The sequence below is a fragment of the Periplaneta americana genome, chromosome 12 (genome assembly GCF_040183065.1).
Source record: "Periplaneta americana isolate PAMFEO1 chromosome 12, P.americana_PAMFEO1_priV1, whole genome shotgun sequence".
In the NCBI taxonomy this organism is placed as follows: Eukaryota; Metazoa; Arthropoda; class Insecta; order Blattodea; family Blattidae; genus Periplaneta; species Periplaneta americana.
The window spans coordinates 39,588,817-39,608,253 of NC_091128.1; the positions used below are offsets into that span (position 1 = coordinate 39,588,817).

At 35.3% G+C, this 19,437-nt stretch overlaps 1 protein-coding gene across 2 annotated transcripts in view; it reads left to right on the forward strand.

Moving 5' to 3' along the window:
* Positions 1–4,045: 4,045 nt before the first annotated feature.
* The window catches only part of LOC138710320 (dual serine/threonine and tyrosine protein kinase-like), a 98,116-nt gene continuing 82,724 nt past the window's right edge, over positions 4,046–19,437 (forward strand). For both annotated transcript variants that reach the window (XM_069841128.1, XM_069841127.1), the window contains exon 1: positions 4,046–4,236. The gene's annotated coding sequence lies outside the window, so the exon portion shown is untranslated. The remainder of the gene's footprint in view (positions 4,237–19,437) is intronic.

Genomic DNA, 19,437 nt, shown 5'->3' on the forward strand with positions numbered 1-19,437 from the left:
GCTGCATACGTATTTTCTTTTCTTTAATGTTCTAACACATATCAATGAAACTTTGAATATGTTTAATTCGTCCTAATTTTACGTTAAACGTCGAAAATGGCCATAATATGTCAATTTTAGATCATCACAGCGTTAAATTGCGTGATTTACGCACTGTTATTATTTGTCTGCTCTCCAACAATATGGCGGCAAGCGCAGCGTTCAATTTGCCCCGGTTTCCTCGTTTCGCGCAGCCGAGACTGTAGGGGCTTGGCTCAACGTCGGCTATGCGGTTTCCTTTTGCAGCGAACATCGCCGTCTTTGCTGTAGAGAATACTCGATTTCTAAGAATCGACAATCAGTCGATCGAGGACATCGCAGATTAATAGTGATGGGCGAAGTTGTTCTTTTCCCGGAATAGTTACGACGGTTCCGGTTCCGAAAAAATACTATGTTCCAAATAACAGTTCCGAAATAACAGTCACCAGTGGTGATGAGTCGGAGTCGTTGAGTCGTTCAAACGAACGGTACAGTACCCTCCCTCTTCACCATAGACAAATAACACCATGCAGCTCACACTGGAGCACTCATAGGCATGACATAGTACACATTCTTATCTATAGATGGCACTGCAATGCACATTCGAATCGATTTTGGAAAATTGCTGTGCATGCGGACAGAACTCAAAAGCTTAATGTTAGTAATTACACAGCTGTTGACTACAAGGACAGAATACAACACTTTGTTTTCGTTCATAAAGTTATAAAGATATGGTAGCCAACTAAAAAAAAAAAAAAAAAACAAATCATTAATTTTTATTTTTACTTTTCTTAATGCACAGTTATAATAATAATAATAATAATAATAAATATTACAATTTCATAAATAAAAAAGATACATATTGGCAGTACTGAAACCTGGAAACCCCGCAGTGGGTTAGTAAAATGTTGGAATCGCATCTTTACCAAAGTGTAATTTAAACTTCGCTCTCCAAATCAGTACTTATATGGGTAGTTTCCAACAAATAATGCTACAACATTTTTGTCGTTCTTTGATAACAGAGAAGATAGCACAAAAACTTGTGCTTGTCAGACTTAACCTCAACAAACGACATACAGACATTGTAACTAAACCTCTCATTACCATTTACGACTTTAACCTTTGTATAGAATCAGCTGATCAATGAATTAATAATAGTATGCGTACTTTATGACTTTGTAGAATGTTTATAAAACAGAATTAGTCAACTAATGGTGAAATAAACCATAAAGCGGGAATGAATATTACAGATTATTAAATACTTACTATAACATTACAGATGATTGGCCAGTCTTACAAATGTTGATATTAAAGTTCGCGCCACCGCAAGGATTTCAATTTCCATGCGCCCCCCTCCAACCACGTGAGAGTTTCAAATACCAACTTCATCCAACGAAGTTCCAAGTACAACATAAAGAACAACGAAAACAGTGTAACTGCTGCTGTCATTGGTTCATCGGAACAAGCTCCGACGTTCCGACTGTTATCTCGGAGTCGGAACATACCTTGTGCAACGCGGTACTGCGAGCCCGCAACAGCTGGGCAAGTGAGCAGCTCGGAGTCGGAACACTGTTATTTCGGAACAGGAGGTTCCGACCTACTGTTCATTTTTGCAACAGTTCCGAGGGAGTCAGAACATACCTTGTGCAACGCGGTACTGCGAGCTCGCAACAGCTGGGCAAGTGAGCAGCTCGGAGTCGGAACACTGTTATTTCGGAACAGGAGGTTCCGACCTACTGTTCATTTTTGCAACAGTTCCGAGACCGGAACAGTTCCAAAATAACTGTTGTGTTATTTTTTACCCATCTCTACAGATTAATATCGATTGTCTCCAGCTGTTTAACAATGAACTTGAGTTGATAATTTACAAGTTGTTAAAATGGCTTTAAATAGGGAAAAAATAATGACTGTATTACTTCTTGAGGAAGAAGAATATGATAAAATTAAATATAATGTAGCACCAATAGACAGAGACTCCAAACCAATTATATGTTTAAAACCAGACGTACAGAAGGATGTTTCAATGCGCTAATTTGTAGACATATACTTAGGCCTACTGATCAAATTAAATTCAAAGACTATTTTATACTTACCATAGAGCAGTTCAATTTTATTTTGTCTGTAATTGAAAGTGATGTCAAGAGAAATCCTACTTCATTTGTTAAAAACCCATCCAGCGATAAATTGTCTATTACTTTAAGGTAGGCCTACCGGTACCGTAAAATGATATTGCAATTATGCTAAAACAATTATTCATGTTTATTAAATTCCATAATTTTCAGAAATATGAAGCTTTCCTCCGTCTGCTTGTTACAAACGCAACACTCGACAGGTGCAGGAGCAATACTAAGGAAACTGACCACATAGGTAGGCTACAGTAAATTCATCCTGGATCTCTCGCATGTTATGTTGGTAAATTAACAAGTGGAGTGGGGCTACAACAGTGCATTAAATATATAGGTAGGCATTAAACGATTTTTATTCCGTATTGAAAATACATGTGGCTGCAGACTAATACTAGGTCCGTGTTTATCAATATACAGTCTGTAGCTAAAGCTCACAGAAGTCAGTGAAGGGAAAGAATATTGTGCCCTCTTTGTTTTAGCTTTTCTGGAAAAATAACTATTTTCCGAGCGAGCAAATCATGTCAACAAAATAAATTACATTGTTCGTTATAAATTGTAGTGGTTTCAATATCCAAGCTATGGCCAAGCTATTCAACTGAAATCTAATGATAAGACACACTTCATTTGAATTTTAAAATAGTATCGAGTAGCCTAATTAATTAGACCTACATTACTGTAATCGTTATTAAAGGTTGAAATTTCATGGAAGAGATTCTCTTGACACCCTGTTTATACATCCCTGCTTAAAACACTCAATTCGGCATTTTTATAACCACTGTCATTAAAAAGTTCATTCGTAATATTGTTTTTCTAATGTACCTATTCGCATATTATCCTATCTCGAAGACGAGTTACTTTACCACCCTTCCCTATAATTTCACCAACTTCCTTCCACAACATTTATTTTTTATGGGCATCTCTATATACTTTCGAACCCATATCATACAGGCAGGATGACTGGAAACAAAATTAATTAAAATATCATTTATTGTTGCGAAGTTCTAAATACACGTTTTGAAGCCATATTGCTTTACCGTCATTCTTTTGTTTTCTGAATGTACGACGATCATCGCTCTCAATTTGAAATCAAATCAATCCAGAGCGATGAACGCCGACGCACATCGCTGCAGCCAGCGATGAACGTCGTAAAGAAACCAGCTCCGTATATTTACACGTAGAGCTAATCGAGCGGCGTTGTTCGCTCGGCGATGATCGCCGTAGCGGAACCATAGCTTTAAACTGAACAGGTTACTATGTGTTACCTTTCCTGCTTTTAAACTCTCGCTTTTACCATAATTAACAGAACTAAACATAATAATACTTATTATTTTCTTATTTATGATTTATAAATGTTATTATTACTCATTAATCATTTATTTTAAGTCGTATTGAGTATTTCTTCTGTGGGCACCAGAGCTTGGCAGACAGCGCCTCGTGGTAGAATTGAGAAATTATCCAATTTCAAGAAAATATTACTATTGTCAAGGCCGTATATAAAAAAGCGAAGGTAACATCAAGTCGGCCGTGCTAAAGCCTTCTATTGCTCTCTCTATATGTGAAATATGAATAATTCGTCTGTCATTTGTTAACATATTTCGGAGATTGCTTTCCTCACATCTACATTAAATTTCTCCACTACGTCTAATAGTAAGCAAATTCATTTTCGTTTCTGTTTCATATAATACAATGGAAGGGGTAACTAAATTCCACAACAAATGCTATCACGACTAGCCTACCTAAATAATATAAATCTAGGTGATTCGAAACCAAAGTTTACCAAAAAGTTACTTTCGTGCACTGGGCCGTGCCTCAGCGGCTCAGCGCGATTACATGGATAATATATATATATCCATGGCGATTATCTTGTTCTTGAAACAGGATTTATTAGCTCCGGGACGGAACCCGATCGCGATTAGGTCGATAATCGCGATTAGTGACTGTAGTCTTTCACAGATTGTGATATCATCGTAAACACAATGTGCGCACTTCAGGTATTATATAATATAATCAATGAAAAATATGAGAGAGTCGTGAAAGTCGGCGGGAGTAGACAATATTTTTAGGTTGAGGCAATATTTGTGAATATGTTTTGGTATGTATTAATTACGCATTAGTAGAAGGTATTATTTGACGATGAAGTTGAGAGGTTATTGTGTGATAATTTGATATACCGCAGATGTTTTCTATCATCCGTAAGTTCTGATTTGACACATGCATTTTAGCATTCGTAAGTTGGGTTTTTCTGTAGCACTCGACACAAGAATTTTTTGGCGAATGTTACTTATGATGTCCCGCCCACTATAGAGACATAGGCCAATTTTACACCAAACATATTTAGTATAACTTGTTGCTTATGTGCTATCCCAAACCCTACCTCTACCCCTAAGAGTGCTAGTCCTTATATACCCGTCAGTCAAGGCCTTCTGACAAATAAAAGCAATTGACAATAGATATCTCAGTCATGACAACCTTATAAAATATCCTATCAATTGAATAATCGATCTTGCTTTGTACAAGAAAATAGTATAATAACTGATTTTGTTTGCATTTTTTAAACTCGTATTAAACAGAGAAATGGAATAACTTCAAAAATAAATATATCACGTTTAATAAATTAAATTTACACAATTCTACTCAGTAAACAATTCGCAAAAAAAAAAAAAAAAAAAAAAAAAAAATCTGTGGTTCCAAAGCAAAAAATGAATGCCAATTTTTGGACCTAACATAACTACATATAATACCTTTCATATAATGCTACACACCTAACCTAACCTAACCTAACCTAATACTATACATAACAAAACCTCATATTACAATACCTTCCATATAATGCTTCGTACTTAATCTATCCTAACCTAACCTAACCTAACCTTTCATATAATGCAACACACCTAATCTAACCTAACCTTTGAGAATACTACACACATAATCTAACCAAACATAACCTCATATAATACTATACATAACATAACCTCATAATACCTTTCATATAATGCTACACACCTAATATACCCTAACCTAACCTAACATGCAACTGTATTTAAATAATTTTATTAAACCACGATCATTTTTGTCAAGGTAGCATAGGCTACATTTTACTGCGAGGATAATTCCTTTAATATGCTTCTAAAATTGATATTGCATCCAATATATCAGTGGTCATCAGCACAGCGCACCCTCGGGCTAGCGTCTCTTATCCACGAATAAGAGATGTACTAGCGTGCATCCATGGCTGCTGGCGGGTATGCTTTCTTCTTCACCCTGCTGCACTACTGTGCATATTACGAAACACTTCTTACCCGTTACCTATTTCAGCGAGTACTGACGACCACTGCAAAATACGACAATTTGGTCCAGGGAGCATTCTCTTTTGGCACAAGGATGATTTATGTAACATGTTTCTAAATTAGTCTTTTAAATACTGGTACATTCTTTAATATAATTTGGTCCAGGGAGCATTCTCTTTCTGGCACAAGGATGATTTATGTAACATGTTTCTAAATTAGACTTTTAAATAACGGTACATTCTTTAATATAATTTGGTCCAGGGAGCATTCTCTTTTGGCACAAGGATGATTTATGTAACATGTTTCTAAATTAGTCTTTTAAATACCGGTACATTCTTTAATATAATTTGGTCCAGGGAGCATTCCCTTTTGGCACAAGGATGATTTGTGTAACATGTTTCTAAATTATTAGTCTTTTAAATACCGGTACATTCTTTAATAAATCACTGAAAAATAAATGTTAATATAGGGATGTGGCGTGAGTACGAAATTATTATTATTTTTTTGGCGCATCATTTTTACGTAAATAACGACAAATAAAAAATAACATGCCACATAATATTATTTTAAGAAATACAGGAAACAAGCATGAATAATATTCACCATTCTTAATGATCGTGGGATAGAGAAAAAACGTATGGAATAGAAATTACATACAAATGTGTGTGTAATAAACAATAAGCAAACCATCTTCGATTAATCATTTCAAAACAACGTGAATATAGCGTGGATTGTGTAGGAACACGGCCGACTTGATGTGCTCGCTTCGCTTCTCCTTTACCGACCTTGACAATTCATTTTGATCCCTGTGTTAAAGCTGTAACCGAGTAAATATGAAATTTCCGCCAGATGGCACTGACTCCCAAGGTTCACTGAGGAATGTGTGTATGGTTTCTTGTACGATTATAATTAGTAATATTGCGCTTCTTTTTAGTGGTATGTGAGTTTATTGTGATATGATTCAAAGTTGTGTACTTGTACTATTGTGTACTTCGAATAGAAAAAAAGAGCGAAGGAGCAATATCATTCCACGAATTTCCGAGTGACAGGGAAAGATGATTATATCTCGTGACCATAATATTGTACGAAATGGAAATATAAAACTTGGATTTGTATCCTTCGAAGAGGTGGGAAAATTCAAATATTTTATTTTATTTTACTAGGTTATTTTACGACACTTTATCAACATCTTAGACTATTTAGCGTTTGAATGAGACGAAGGTGATGATGCCGGTGAAGTGAGTCCAAGGTCTAACACTGAAAGTTACCCAGCATTTGCTCATTGGGTTGAGGGAAAACCCCGGAAAAAACCTCAACCAGGTAACTTGCCCCGACTGGGAATCGAACCCGGGCCACCTGGTTTCGCGGATAGACGCACTAACCATTACTCCACAGGTGTGGACAAAAATTCAAATATCTTGGAGCAACAGTGACAAATATAAATGACACTCGGGAGAAAATTAAACGCAGAATAAATATGGGAATGCCTCTTATTATTCGGTTCAGAAGCTTTTGTCATCTAGTCTGCTGTCAAAAAATCGGAGTTAGAATCTATAAAAACAGTTATATTACCGGTTGTTCTGTATGGTTGTGAAATTTGGACTCTTGTTTTGAGACAGGAACAGACATTAAGGGTGTTTCAGAATAAGGTTCTTTTTGGGGCTAAGAGCGATGGAATTAGAGGAGACTGGAGGAAGTTACATAACGCAGAACTGCACGCATTGCATTCTTCACCGGACCTAATTAGAAACATTAAATCCAGACGTTTGAGATGGGCAGGGCATGTAGTATGTATGGGCGAATTCAGATATGCATATAGAGTGTTAATTGGGAGGTCAGAGGAAATAAGGCCTTTGGGAAGGCCGAGACGTAAATGGGAGGATAATATTAAAATGGATTTGAGGGCGGTGGGATATGATGATAGGGACTGGATTAATCTTGCACAGGATAGGGACCAATAGCAGACTTATGTGAGGGCAGTAATGAACTTCCATGTTCCTTAAAAGCCATAAGTAAGTAAGGGAAAGATGCAAAAATGGCTTAAAGTGATTTCACGCCCGGGTTTTATTTATTTATTTTTTTTGATTGTATGTAATCTTTAGTTTTTTTATTTAAGACTAATTTTTGTTTTGTGATTTGCTATAATGAGTTTTATTCTTGCTTATTTATTTGCTTTTAAATTATTTTATATGTAAGTTTTTGCGTGATTTAGTTATTTTTTCTTAATGATTATTTAATTTATTATTTATTCGCAGTAGAGACTTCGTTCCTAAAGCAACTCCCCAGCTTCAGTTGCTTGTAGTTTACATTTCTGTGAAGAAGATTATTCTAATAATGGGAAATTTAGACTATTAAAACCAAATGCTGTGCCAACAATATTCCCTCATTATCCTAGGTATAAAGTGACATATCAGAAGACCATGACGAACAATTACTAAAACTGATCTCCCTCCACCCAAGAAACGCAAATCTTTTAGTAATATTGGTTTTTCACTATTTGACCAAGATGTTCCGAGTGGCTCAGGATCAGTTAATGACATTCCCTTCTTGCCAGTTGAAAATGACCATAAAGCGACACAAACAGATGTTGTCAACTTATGGAGCTAAAAAGAAATAATTAGCAGATTGCATGTGAAAATTACACAACCTAATCAGGTGTTACAAGAGAAGCAAGATGAGATAACGAAAACAACCGAAAACTCCAACTAATTGAAAGAGATCCGTTACATAAAGAACAAGAAAATGTATGGAAAGAGGCCGATGAAGGCAGTATTCATGCAAAATTGATTCTAGATCAGTTGCTTAATCATCGAAAGAGAATACCAAATAAGAATATATTAGAAAATTTGTGTTCAGAAATTGAGCCATTACTGTGTAGATGCCCTGTTTTGCAATGCCAATTTGTGATGAAGACGGCCAAAACGGACTTGCTAATATCATTACTGTGAAATTTGTTAGGCCGCTTCTAGATAACATTCCAGCAGCTTTAACTGAAAAGCTTGTTCCTTCGAAGAATGCGCTTATAATCTACTGAGTCGCAAAATCTTGAAACTATGATTCTTGAATCTGCAGTATCAAGTGGAATGTATCAGTGCAGTGAGTGAAATTATAAAACTCAGTAGAAGTTATGGTAAATAATTACCCGAGTGATTACTTTGAAACATCGCAGTTTAGCCTAGGGGTGCTACTCAGCGAATGAACTACAAAATTACGCCTCTGTCATAATGTTACTTAAACTGAACAGGTTACTATGTGGTACCTTCCCTGCTTTTGAACTCACGCTTTTACCATAATTAACAGAACTAAACATAATAATACTTATTATTTTCTTATTTATTATTTATAAGTGTTATTATTACTCTTTAATAATTTATTTTAATTCATATTAAGTATTTCTTCTGTGGTCACCAGAGCTTGGCAGACAGCGTCTCGTGGTGGAATTGAGAAATTATCCAATTTCAAGAAAATATTACTATTGTCAAGGCCGTATACAAAAAAGCAAAGGGAACATCAAGTTGGCCGTGGTAGAAAAATAATTTCTTATATGTTGCTCCCAATGTGCATGATTGTTAACTTATGAAAACAAATGAAAATTAACATGGCATATAGACTCACATGCATCGCCTACAAGTTCTCCAGAACAAGTTCCTGCGAACAGCAACAAATGCCCCGTGGTTTGTAAGAAATCAGCCACTGCATCAAGAATTGGGAATTCTTCCACTAGAACAGTACATCCGTTCAATGTCAAAATCTTTCTTCAACAAACTTCCTGGCGTTCCTGAAGCTGTGACATAACATTGGAGCAAGATCTTGTCAGCCATCTGGACTTAAAAGGAAACTTCCTCAAGACATCTTTCTTAGTGATACTGACAACTCTTCATAAATTTAACACAGAAAATCATCATCATATTTTTATTCTCATAATTCACAAATCATCATCATCATCATCATCATCATCATCATCATCATCATCATCATCAGCCACAGGGATTAGGCCTATTGGCCTGTTCCGTCTTCAAAGTTTATGTCGTCTATCCATCTTGTTCTTGGTCTACCAACATTTCTGTGTCCTCTTGGTTCATAGTTCAGTATTACTTTAGGTAACCGGTCGTCATTCATTCTTCTTATATGTTGGTACCAATTATGTTTTTGTTGTTGTATTTTCTCAGTCAAATTAAAAATATTTAGTTGTTGTCGTATATTTTTGTTCTTTTGATGATCTAAAAGAGTGAGACCAGAAACACTTCGAAGGAATTTCATTTCGCTGGATTCAATTTTCTTTTTAGTTGCTCGGTTTATAGACCAATAGTGGGACAGCTAACGTTGTATAAAATTTTAGTTGTGTTGAACGTTTTGTTTTATTTTTTAAGGTCCTTCGTATTGTTCCACACATCTGTTGAAATTTACTCATTTTATTTTTGACGTCTTGTTCTTTTACGTATGATATATTGCAGCCTAAATAGTTAAATGAGGATACCTGTTCTATGATTTCATGATTTAAAACTATTTTACATCTTCTGTGATCAACTCCTTCAAATGCCATTGTTTTTGTTTTATGATTAGAAATTTTAAGATTATATTTTTCCATTATTAATTGTAGTTGATAAGCTGCCACCTGTAAGTCATCCTCCGATTCTGCCATCAAGATCTGATCGTGAGCAAAAAGCATGGACTTCAATAATGTCGTGCCTATATTTATGCCGGTTGTTATTTTATTCTGCCATTCTTCTGTGACTTTATCTAGGTATATATTGAATAATGTTGGAGATAATGGGCAGCCTTGTTTAACACCCTGATTTACAATTATTGTATCACTTGTCTTGTTCCCTATTCTTACTGATATTCTTGTCTCGTATAAGCTTTTAACCGTTTTCACTAGGTGTGTTGGATATCCTTCTTTGGACAATATATTCCATAACTTATTTCTTAAAACCTTGTCAAAGGCTTTTTCGTAATCCACGAACATTATGTATGTAGGGAGATTAAATTCTCTTCTTTTCTGGATTATTTGTTGCATCACAAACACACAATCGGCACAAGACCGTCCTTTCCTAAATCCACATTGTATTTCGTCTAATTTTGTTTCACTAATGGTGTTCAAACGGCGAGTAATTATTTTAGCGTAGAGTTTGTAAGTGGAGTTCAATAGACTAATGCCTCGATAATTATTGGGATTTCCGTGGTCACCTTTTTTATATATTGGGATTACTATTGCTTTTGTCCATTCTTCTGGTATTTTATATGTTATCCAACAGATGTTTAATATATTTAGTAAGCGTTGTTTTATTCCCACTGGGGCATATTTCAAAAGTTCTATGTTCAGATCGTCGCTACCTGGAGATTTATTATTAGAGAAAGACTGTAGAATTTGTTCCATTTCTTCATATTCTATAAGATCAATATCACTTACAGGTACAGAAGTATCTTTGTCGACATGTAAATTTTCCTCATAATGTTGAGTTGTCCATAATTCTTTAAAATACAGAAGCCAATCTTCTGTCCTTACATTACTCAATGCTACTGTGTCTCTCTCTTCTTTATTTAAATGTTTTAAAGCCTTATATGCCATAGTCTGTGCCCCATGTATATCATACTCTATATTACTTATGTAATTATCCCAACTTTGTCTGCTTAATTTTCGTGTTTCTCTTTTAACTATAGCGCATCTATATTTATATTCTACTCTATCTGCTTCTGATTTCGTTTGGAGAAACTTTAAGTATGCTTTCCGTTTTTCTTCTATAATATGTTTCGTCTCTTCACTCCATATTTTAATGCCTCTTTTACTTCTTCTTTTGTATCTTTTCCCCAAGGACTCATATGCTGCTTTCTCAATTATGCTTTTTAAGTCTTCCCATTCTTGGTTTACATCCATACTTAAGGCTCTATGGTCAATATAATTTTCCAATCTCTTACAGTACAATTTCCTTATACTGTCTTGTCTTAATAGATGTACTTTGTAGCAGCTCTGTGTTAATTTGGGTGTAGCGCTCTTTTTACTTTTTTGCCATCTTGGTGGAATTCTAATTTTAGACGTTACTAAATAGTGGTCGGACTGTACGTCTGCACCTCTATATGCGCGAGTATCCAGAACAGTATGTTTCATTTTCTTGTTTACGAGTATATAGTCTATTAGCGACCTATATCGTCTGGCTGCCCAGGTATACTTGTGAACTTCCTTGTGCTTAAAAAAGGTATTTGTCACTTTCAAGTCATTAAATATAGCAAAGTTACGTAGTGACTTGCCATTTTCGTTTAATACATTTTCACCAAATGATCCTAGTATGTCTCCTATGGGTTCTTTACCTACCCTAGCATTGAAGTCGCCGCATATCATTATTTTATCGTTTTTATTGATTTTATTTAGATGCTTCTGAAATGTTTCATAGAATTCTTGACTTAGTTCTTTTCTTCCTTCCTCAGGGGCATATATACTAAAAATCGTTAGGTATCCTCTTGTAGTTTTTAATCTTATATACATCATTCTGTCACTGATGAAATTATAACTTTGTATTCTTGCTTTTAGACTTTGTTTAATTAAGATTCCAACTCCCGATGATGCCCTTTGCTTCACTTGTACACCTGAGTAATATAGAGCATAATCTTTCAAATCGATGCTTCCTTTGAGTTTCTTTTTAGTCTCCGTTATGGCTGCAATATCTATATCTAAGTTTTTAAGTTCATTATTAAGTTCTGCTTCTTTGTGAGCTAGTCCACGTACGTTCCATGTAGAAATTTTCAATATTTGGTTACCCTTTATTCATTTGACCATTTTCTTAGCATTAGTCATCATCTTGTTTTCAGTCCGGCTGTTACTTTGAAGATTCTCAGTAATAAAGATGTCCCCTGGCCTCGTTACGAGCGATGTGCAGGGTAAGACTGGTGATAGGGCTGCTACCTTAATGTTTCCAGTCAAACATCGCTGTGTACCAACCCCTACAGTGAGGGTTGCTCCTTCCGCTCCTCAAACCGAACTAAGGTAAAATTCCCATGTCGTCCTGGTGACCGTTGGAGTCTTCGCACGTTACCCTGTGCAGAGGATCTCATTATACCCTGAGACACTGAGTCCCCGACAGAACTTAGCCACCATTAAGGTGCCCACCCCCGCGACTTGGATGCGCCTGTCGAGAATTATCCATGTGTGTACAGTTATGACAACTGTCTGCCCTGTTCACCATGGACCGGGTTAGTAGCCTTGTATAAGACCAAGGCTAGGGGCATAATTCACAAATATGATTAATTAATTAATTTAAATTAATTAGAGGAGCCTTTACAGCCAACCTCAGCATGATATTCTGTATGTGATATTCCATAATTTAACAGTGGTCTGGTATAGCAAGTTTGCTGGTCGACCAATAAATAAATTAAAAAAAAAAACATGGCATATAAACACTATTTGAAGAAAGATAGGAGATATATCGTTCTTAATGATCTTTGGATGGGCAATAACAATGAAATATGTATAAAATAGAAATTACATACAGGTGAGCATATAAGAAACAGTAAGTAGAATCATATCTGATTAATAAGCTTAAATTACTCCAGTTTAGTGTAAGAGTGGCCTATATGTAACGATGTCTCCCAGCAAATTACTTAATTATTTAAAAACAAAAAAATCGTGTTATAAGATTGAATTTGTGTATTTTCTCTGAAACTTTCCAAATATTTGTAGGCAGTCTTTTACAGTAGATTGCCGAAAATTGGTTTATAGCGAAACATTGGCAGTGATAAAAGTGAAATATTCGTTCAGTGGGCATTGGATACTCTACATTGACTGAACGCAGAAAAAACGCGTAACTCTTTGGTTGTATTTCTAGAAGAACATGTCATTAGCGACCATTTTTTAAATCCATCTAAGAGAATCATAGGCGGAGTTATGGGGGTGGGAGGCTGCCCCTCCACAACTTGTCTCAACTCTTTTTTTTTTTTCTATTAACATTAAAAAATATTGAATGCAAAAGACTTCTCCTGCTTTTGTTTATGATTTTCTGTGTGTAAATTGAATTAATGACTTCAGTTCATGTGTTTAGACTATAATATTTATTTTAAATATCTGAATGTCTTTTGAATTCAATATTTTGTAATGTTAATAGGAAAAAAAAAAAGAGTTTAGACAAATTTGGGGAGGGAGGCAGTGCTCCCACATACCCTCCCATAACTCTCCCTATGATTATGCCCTATTATAATTTGTAGTAGACCTACAGTTGAAACCCTATAGATAGGTAGGTAGGTAGGTAGGTAGGTGCGAAAATTATTAAAATAATCTTAATTTTAAAGGTTTTTTAATAGTTCCTTCACAAATATTCATTGAATTGATGAATATTGGTATATAATATTACTATACTGATGTAGGATATATTTACTACTAACAATGCCGGAAAGCACTGTTATACATTGGTATTTTTCTTATTTTGCAATTGTTATGGGAATTCAGAAATAATTATATTATGTTGGCGGAATTGGAAACATAAAAAATTAATTAAGAAATGCTTTAAACAAATTGTTCTTTGCGTTTACATTGTTGTGAAGGTTCAAATGAACGTATGCATCTGTTTTGTGCATATAATTTTTTATGTTTCCAATTCCGCCAACATAATATAATAATTTCTGAATTCCCATAACAATTGTAAAATAAGAAAAATACCAATGTACAACAATGCTTTCCGGCATTGTTAATAGTAAATACATCCTACATCAGTATAGTAATATATACCAATATTCATCAATTCAATTAATATTTGTGAAGGGACTATTAAAAACCCTTTAAAATTAAGATTATTCTAATAATTTTCACACCTCGGTAGGTAGGTAGGTAGGTAGGTAGATAGATAGATTTATTAACCGTTGGAATACAATTACAGTAGAACTTGGTTATAGCGACCTTGTTTTGTGCGACACCTCGCCTATAACGTCAAATATTCTGTGATCCCAACTAATTTGCCATAAGACATATGCTTTTCTACCTTGCTTAATACGACAAAATATATGCATCTACCTCGCATATAACGTCATTTTCAACCTCAGTTTGGAATACAATTCTCTAAGAACCATTGAAATCTGGCAAATTCTTTACTGTCACCTTCTATCATAGACCTCTGGAATGCATGCAGATTCCCCACCCCATTGTAACCTGCCCGAATTCATGCAGTATTAATGGTACCTGCATGCAGTCAGTTTCGACAGGAAGTTTTCAATAAGAGCACGCATTTTAACGCAATATGGCCACCAAAATAAGTGAGTGACACTTTAGAAGCCGTTAGAATTGTGAACATGTTCTATGAAGCTAAGGGAGAGAGCAGTGAAATTGCAACTGAAATAATGAACATAGAATGTAATTTAGAAAATGTGTATTGGGCAAGTAGGAGACAACAGATTAAAATGACTGATTACTTCTCTCCTAAGTAAAGAAGTTTGGTGAGTAATGAACAAACTATTTTGATACAGAATTCTGTTTTTATAATTGTACGTGTATTTTATTATGTTCATGGTATGCTTAAAAGTGAATACATAAATCTAAAATAAGTGTAATTATGTTTATTATTTTTCATTTTCCACCTCACTAGACTGATAATATGAATCTCAGTTACTACGACACTTGTTTATAACAACATAATTTTTAAGGTTCCTAGGATGTCGTTATAACCAAGTTCTACTGTATTCATGGCATCGTCAGTGTACATTAATCTAACAATGTTACAATAATTCTACAGTCATCTTAATCTATGGTAACATGCCACATGCTTATTAAATAGGATACTAGTTACTTAGAATAAATGTAGTTAATGACTAAGCAAATAACGTACTACTAATACTACTAATTCAGTCAGTAATGCATAACACACTAAAATAGTTAGCCTACTTGTAAATAAGATTCGGTCTGAAACATCGTGGATATGGATGCAACACTATAAGAAACATGCACCCTAATAGTACTTTTATTAAATGATCATATTCTGATATACTGTACCACGGTCAAGCTATAACAGGGGAGTAAGTAAATGATATCCCCCATAACCTCGTTATATTGGGATTCTATGGTTTTGCTTCCCCCCCCCCCCCCTAAGGAAACTTTTCTCTCGCTGCCTATGAAGAGAATTGAAATTTCATGATAACATACACTGTTTTTATTCATGCCGTTACCATTGGAAAATATTGAACCTGTTCTTAATTTCTTTGCTGTAGAGGAAATTGTTACATTCTGTTGGGCTTAAGTGGTCAGAAATTTTATAACATAAGTTGTTCTGTCATGGTTGAAGTCCAAATACATATTCTCATACTTCGCCAAGTGTAGCTTTAGACGGGAACTCACAGGACCCTCTCATCCTTAGACTAACTGTAATTCCTCGTGTTTTTTTACGGCCAATCTTCCATATATCCGCACACAATACACGGGACCGATGTCTGATCTGCATTTCGTTATGGGTTAAGTTCAGAGCCTTCTTCAGTTACAAGCCAGAGCCATACGTCAGCAACACTGTCGACAGAGGCCTACAACACAGAACATGTGTTTGTGCTGATGCTGATTTTCATTGTAAATTAATGTTACATTGTAAGTGTGTGTTGATGGAATTATGTTTGCAGTTGTACCAAACGTTAATTGTTGATGTATTATAAACTAAGTGCGTGTTGGCGAAAAAAACAAGACAATAAATGAAAATATGACTGCAGTCTTTGGCAATTTTTACGGTCATTAATAATGAAAAAGTAATTCACAATTATTCTAAATATTATATATTGTATAAACTACATTTTTATAGTCTTGTAGTTTGTGGTGTATCAGAATTCTAGCCAAATTGTTGGGTCTCGCCTGCTATATCAATAAAGATACGCTGTTGATTTTCAAGTTCATTGTAAACAGCTGTTTTGTGAGTCCATAAATGTTGCAGTTTTGTTGAAGATTCGTCAGAACTCTCTATAATTTGTAGATGCATACACTCACTTTGTTGGTTTTCAAGGTTTGTTTATTAATATTATTTTTTTTTGTAATAAATTAGTTATAAATATTTTTCTTTTCACTTCGTATTTACAGGATTTAAAGTTCATTGAGTTTACGCAAATTGGCACATACTTAATAGATACTGATGTGTTTTGTTACCGGTAGGTATTATGTTGAAGGTGTGTTTCTTCATTTTTTCATAGATCTTTATACTTGGCCTAACTGTATTTACATCCTCATACTTTATTATAATATGTCAATAGTTTCTTCTATTTACATTTTTATTTTATTTGAATAATTTACATTCTTAGCTTGTTTTCTGTAGTTATATTTATTTAAAATGCATGTGTGTGTGTGTGTGTGTGTATGTATGTATGTATGTATTCATTCATTCATTCATTCATTCATTCATTCATTCATTCATTCATTCAGTGTTCTACCCAAAGGCAGATCTTTCACTGCAAACTCAGCTTTCTCCAATCTTTCCTATTTTCTGCCGTCCTCTTTGTCTCTGCATATGATCCATGTATCTTAATGTCGTCTATCATCTGATATCTTCTTATGTCCTGAACCCTTCTCCCATTCACCATTCTTTCCAGTGCATCCTTCAATAGGCAGTTTCTTCTCAGCCAGTGACCCAACCAATTCTTTTTCCTCTTCTTGATCAGTTTCAGCATTATTCTTTCTTCACCCACTCTTTCCAGCACAGTTTCATTTCTTATTCTGTCTGTCCACTTCACACGTTCCATTTCTCCATATTCACATTTCAAATGCTTTTATTTGCTTCTCTTCACTTCGTCATAATGTCCATGTTTCTGCCCCATACATTGCCACACCATACAAAGCACTTGACTAGTCTCTTCCTTAGTTTTTTTTCCAGAGGTCTGCAGAAGATGCTCCTTTTTCTATTAAAAGCTTTCTTTGCCATTGCTATCCTCCTTTTGACTTCCTGGCAGCAGCTCATGTTACTGCTTATAGTACACCCCAAGTACGCTGCTCAAAAAAAGTCTCAGGGACAAGTACATTATGTGCTTCAGTTTATTATTCATAGCAGTGAAATGGATATTACCTTATCTAAGGAGTAAGTTACCTTGACTAACAAACAAACCAAGTAAATTTAAATGGTTGTTTTTTATGTTGAAAAGTAAACAATAACTGAAATGCTGCATGTTGAGTAAAATGTTAGAAACGTTTTGACAGGAAAAAAAAAAAAGAATAATTCCATACAGATTGAAATGAACCCAGTTGTCAGTAATGAGTATGACGTCTTCGTGCATCTAACACTGCTTGGCATCGACTCTGCATGCTTGAAATCAGATGTTCAAAGTCTTCTTGTGTAATGTTATCCCAAGCGTGAATTAGAGCATTCTGGAAGTTTTCAGCATTCTCTATATTTTCCATACGTAGTGTTACAGCCCTCTCAAGTTGATCCCATGCATATTCTATGGGATTAAGATCCGGGGTGAATAGGCCAAGACAGTACAGAAATCTCCCCTTGCTGAAACCATTCACAAACCGCTCAGCAGTATTAGTGCGGGCACTGTCATGCATAAGAATGAAACTTTCTCCTTGGTCATTAGCAAATGGACTCACAATTGGTTGCAGAACAGAATTTAAGTACACATTATGTTTCATTGTCCCTTGCAGAAAAATGAGCCGTGTTCTTCTGTCCATCATTACTCTTGCCCATACCATGATTACATCACTTCCGTAGCTATGGACTTCCTGAATATGACGAAGTCTTTCTGCTGATCCAGGTTGACGCCAAACCCTGATACGCCTTCCATTGGGGTGAAAGAAGAATCTAGACTCATCAGAAAACATAACATGAGTCTATTCTTCATAACCCCAATTGATATGTTTTTCTGCCCATGTTAGACTCACTGCCCAATTGTTTCTCCAAAAGGCTGGTACTCTGAGAGGGCGTCGAGAGAAGAATGATGTTTCATGAAGTCGGTTTCTTATAATCCACTCACAACTCCACGAGTGTCCTGGAGGACAGATACAACTTGCCAGGCAGTGATGCTTAGTGTGTAGAACCAGAAATCGATACTGCTGTGCTGTTGTTTTCCTTCCTCAGCCTTGATGACGTTCCTTAACATCACCTGCGACTTGATAATGTAGCCATAATCAGTTAATAACACTCGTGATGTGTTCAATACTCGAGCAATACGAGCTTGACTTTGACCACCTTTTATAATTCCAGCAGCTATGAGCATTTCAGAAGCTGTGAAATGACGACCTTCCATGATTAAATAAAATGACTTCCTATCATTTCAGTAAGAAAACAAGAAGATATCTTAAAAATGTTACACTTAAGAACCTTCAACAGTATAATATCTATGAAAATCTATAACATTAACGATTAATTGTTCAAAATGACGTCATGGCAATGCCAAAGAGTAAGTATTTTACTGATGTCGTAATCAGAAATGTAGCATAAAATATACAAAAAAATGTGGTACAAGTTCTGATTGTCCCTTAGACTTTTTTGAGCAGTGCATTTGAAGCTGTCGATTTGCTCTACTGCCTCATTTAAAATTCGTAAGTTTACCTATTTTTTCTTCCTATGACTATGCTCTTCGTCTTACTTGCATTTATCTTCATCTCATACTGCTCACAGTTGTCATTTAGCTCCTGTAGCATATCCCTTAGTATCATACTCTTCTGCTAACAAAGCCATACCATCAACAAATCTTATACACTTTATTCTTCTTCCTCCTACTATTATTCCTCCCATGTACTGAAAACAGTTCTTCACCAAATCCTCCAAGTAGATGTTGAACAGGGTAGGTGATAAAGGACATCCTTGATGTACTCCTCTCTCTATTTCGCTTCCTTCTGACATTTCTTCTCCTATCCTGACTTTGACTCGTTTCATATAAAGATCACTGAATAGTCTTCTCTCTTTCCTATCCCCACCAATTTTCTTTAGGATCCCCATCAGTTTATTCCAATAAACCCTGTAAAAAACTTTTTCTTTGTTCACAAATATTACATACACTTCTTTATTCTTCTCTAGGTATCTTTCACTGATTGTTCTTAGCAGTCCAATTGTATCTCTCATACC